At 35.2% G+C, this 4,767-nt stretch overlaps 1 non-coding gene across 1 annotated transcript; it reads left to right on the forward strand.

Annotated features, from left to right (window-relative positions):
- The first annotated feature begins 2,048 nt into the window (after nucleotides 1–2,048).
- LOC111815611 lies at nucleotides 2,049–2,212 on the forward strand. The gene has a single exon (XR_002820286.1). It is a non-coding gene; the product is annotated as a U1 spliceosomal RNA (small nuclear RNA).
- Nucleotides 2,213–4,767: the final 2,555 nt, after the last annotated feature.

Here is a 4,767-nt window from a genome sequence, read left to right on the forward strand (position 1 = left end):
CTTATTCCACTGACCCATCTCCCCGACCCTGTTTTCTATATTAATTTATGACAAACAGTGCTCCTATAAACATGGGTGTGCATATATCTCTATGGCATGATGTTTTTAATTCTTCTGGGATGATAGGCAGAAGAGACATTGAAAAATGAATGGAACAATTCATTAAGAAGATTATACAGTATGACAAAGTAGAATTCATGGCAGGCATGCAAGGTTGGTTCAATATACTCAAGTCAATAAATATAATACACATAGTAACAGAGATAAAGATAAAAATCATATGACCACCTGACTTTTTTTGTCTGTGTCTGCAGGGTCTCACTACACAGCTCCTAATCATAGTAATCTTTCTGTTTTTTGCCTCTCCAGTGCTGGGATTATAGGTGTGTGCCACCACACCCGGACTTCATCGCTGACTTAGCACACCTGAGGTCAGGGCCAGCATAGCATACAGCGCCAGAGTCACATTTGTTTTTTGTTATTTTTAAATGTATTTTACTTTATTTTTTAAGTAGGATGTTTTCATTAATTAATACACTCCATATCATTGTCTTCATGCTAGTTATTCATAGTACAAGATGCAGACATGATATCCTGTTCACAAACACTATTAATACAAATCTTTCTTCTCATTGAATTAAGAGAAAGTAGCTGTATCCTAACTATTTTGTATATACAGACACAAAATGGTCCTTCATTTGTGTTGCCTTTTTTGTTTAGTTTTGTCAGAGATGGTATTCCATTGCCATTTAAATACATTAGGTGTGTGAATTCAGCAAAATAATACAATATAGTCCAGTAGTCCATAATATTAGTGAATTATCCGTAGGACTGGCAATGTCAGAATTTGTTGACTTGAGCCTTTTACAGCTCAGAGAGTAAATATGACAATTAAAACAAAAAAATTACAAGTGATACATATTTCATTTAAATGAAGTATTATGTTTCACAGTATTTTTTGTAATACAGTGTTGTCTTCTGGCCAGTTATTCATATTACCAAATATATGGATATAAAATTAGAAGAAGGAGAAAAAGAAAGAAATGTATAGGAAATGAAGACGAGAAAAAGTACATATATATATATATATATATATATATATATATATATATCTTTCCCCCACTCCATCTCCTGTCCTTCTGCTCACTCAGTCACTATTTCTTTTGAATAAGTTCTTTACCTTTTACCAGTCTCTATAGATGCAAAAACTCATTAGAGAAAGTTCAACACATTCATGACAAAACTCTAAAGAAAATTAAATGGATGTTCTTTACCTCAATCTGATAAAGTTCATCTATGACAATCCAGGACCCAACAGCATAGTAAATGGCAAAACCTGAAAGATTTTTCTAAAATCAGTAACAAAATAAGGTTGTCCACTATCACCACTCTATTCAATGTAGTTCTGAAAACATTAATCAGAGCAATTAGATGGGAAAAAGAAATAAATTGAATAAGGATAGGAAAGGAATAAATTCAATCATCATTATTTGAAGATGATATGATATGCCACAGAGAAAGACATGAAAAACTCCACCAGAAATCCCGTAGAGTTAATAATTGAGCTCAGTTGTATATCTGGATACAAAGCCAACACTGAAAAATAAATATTTCTGCACACCAACAACAAATGCACTGAGAAATAAATAGGGAAACCACAGCATTCATAATAGCATTGAAAAAATAACATATTTAGGAATCATCCTAACAAAGGATGTAGATCCTTACGTTGAAAATTGTACTACTCTGAAAAAGCAAATCAAAGAAGATATCGGAAAATAGAACTATATCCCTTGCTTATGGATAGAAGGAACAGATAAAGTGAAAATGGGCATACTCCCAAAACTGTTACCAATATTTAATGCAATTCTGGTCAAAATACCTTTAGCACATTTCACAGAACTAGAGAAAATATTCTTACAATTGATTTATAAACAAAAGAGACAGAATAGTGAAAGATACTCTGGGCCACAAAGGAAAGACAGGAGACATCACAATAACTGACCTGAAATTATTCTACAAAGCTACTGTGATAAAAACAGAATGGTATACTTACCTGGCACAGGAGATACCATGATCACAAAGGCGGTTTTCCCAGGGTGAGACTTATTCATTGCACTCTGGATGTGCTGACCCCTGCAATTTTCCCAAATGTGGGAAACTCGACTGCATAATTTGTGGTAGTAGGGGACTGCATTCGCACTCTCCCCTGAAAATTTTGTTTTAAAGTAAGAGTAAAAAAAAAAACTAAAACAAAAACAACAACAAAAAACAGCATGGAACTGGAAAACATTAGATATGAGGAGCAGCTGGAACAAATAAGAAGGTTCAGAAACAACTCCAAACACACTCAGCTACCTCATCTTTGGCAAAGGGATGAAGTACAGTCACTGGAAGAAAGGCAGAATCTTTAATAAGTGATGCTAGAAAAAACTGTCTTTTCATATTCCAAAGACTAAAATTAGACCCATGTCTACTACATGTACTAAGTTAAAATCAAATTGGATCTAAGATCTAAATTTTAAACAGGAAGACTAAATCTTCTAGAAGAAAAATACATAGAATTCTTGAAGACACAGGTATAGGCAACAATTTCATGAACAAAGCCCTGATCACATTGGAAATACAACAAAGAATCAACACATAGGAACTTATCCTATTAACAAGCGTCTGGGAGCTGGGGAGATAGCTCAGCAGTCTGAGCACCTTTCTGCAAAGTGCAAGGTCCTGAGTTCAATCCCCATTACCCACATGCCATGCAAGCCTCAGAATCCTTGGTGCGCTGTGCTAGCCCCCAAACCAGGTATGGTGTTGCACAGCACTGCAGAGGCTAAGACAGGAGTATCACTATGAGTCTGCACTTCATATTGAGACTATATATATATATATATATATATATATATATATATATATATATGTTTTTGGCACAGCTAGAGAAATTACCAATTGAGAGAAAAGGCAATGCCTAGAATGGGAAAAATAAACTTAGTTGGCCTTCAAAGCATGAATATCTGGAACATTAAAAAAAAACTGAAAAAAGTTATCCCCCCATAGTTAAAGACCCAATCCAATACTGGGCATCTGACATGAATACCTACTTTTCAGAGGAAGAAATATATACATCTAAATATATGAAAAAAATGTTCAGCATCATTGGTCATTCAAAAGATGCCAATTAAAACAATGCCAAGATTCCATCTCACTCCAGAAAGAATAGCTATTACCAACAAAGCAACCAACAACAAATTCAGAAGGGGCTGAAGGGAAAAAGATACCCTTCTTTTCTACTGTTGGTGGGAGTGTGTACTGGTGCAAACACGTTGGAATCAGTGTGGAGAGTCCTGAAAAAACTAGGACTAGAGGTCTCATTTGATCCAGAAGACATAACGTATGTGTTACTGTAATCACCTCATATAACTTCTCATCTAATCTTCAGGTTTTTGTTCCTCCACAAGTTCCATAGTTTGAATTAGCATTCTCCTCAGACCAAGTGCTAAGTGCTTGGTGCCAGGCCACAGCAATATTGAGACATTGACATCTTAAAATGTGCACAACAGTTGGAGTCTGTTCGTCACAGGATTTTTTTGTTTGCCCTTAAAGAGATAATTGCACCACATCCCTTTGTCTTTCTCTCTTTGCCTTCTGGCTATCGTGAGCTAAGTAGCTTTCTCTACCAAAATGATTCATTCATGTGATGCTTCACCCCGGAGCCAGATATGGCTGTGCCAACTAATCCTGGACTGAATCATACAATCAGGGAGCTAAAGTATATCTTTCCTCATCTCAAGTTGATTTCCTCAGTTATTTGTTATAGGAATGAAAAACTAGCAGAAGAATATATTTAAAATTGATACTCCTAGCCCTTTGAAAGCACTGCTAGTGCTCCACGATGCACTTTTCCTAAAACCATGAGGTGCTACTGGTGTGAAGAAAGACATATGAGGTTTTCTTTTCCCACATCAGTATGCAAGTATTTGCATAGATCATTGTGAAGTTCTAATCAATGGAAAAAACTAAAAATATATCTAATTACTAAGTCAACCTTTTGGCCCAGCCACATAGTCCAGCAGACTAAATCACCTGCTTAGGCAGATGCAGCGGCTGGGTTTGATCCCGTGTTCTGTGCTGGCTCCGCACTGGAACCACGCTGAGATGGCGATTGAGATTGGGCACGGTGGAGCGTGCCTGTAGTCTCAGCACTTAGGAGGCTGACAAAAGGAGAGTCACTATGAGTCTATTCTGTGTAGTAAGACCCTATACTAAATACATTTTTAAAAATAAATTAATGAAGTTGACCTCTTGATTAAACTTTGCTTACTTTAACTTTAAAATAAAGTTAATTTCTCCATTTAGGATATAGGAAGAATTAAATATTTTTTACATATGCTGGATCTATGCAGAACAGCCAATTAATGCAGTAAAAGTAGATATCATGATTACTCATTTTGATGTCTCTCATACTTCTACTTGTAGAATCTTCTGTTTGATTACTTTATTACGATAGCACCACTTGTTAGAACTACTTCCCACCTTAGAAAGCCATTTTTCTTTTCTGCTGATCATTTACAATATAATTCATGACAGTTTCTGAATCGCTTTAAGCCACCAAAAATTGTAAAGGTTTTAAATTCTATCAGTAGAAGTGAACTTTTCCTTATGTACATCTTAATAATACAGTGGTAATTCTCTTATGAACTAAAAAATTATATAGGTTCTAGTATAATGATTAAAATATGATTTGTATAGTATCATTATTTTCAAGAACTA

Source organism: Octodon degus, unplaced genomic scaffold (genome assembly GCF_000260255.1).
Source record: "Octodon degus isolate 3935 unplaced genomic scaffold, OctDeg1.0 scaffold00018, whole genome shotgun sequence".
NCBI classification, from domain to species: domain Eukaryota; kingdom Metazoa; phylum Chordata; class Mammalia; order Rodentia; family Octodontidae; genus Octodon; species Octodon degus.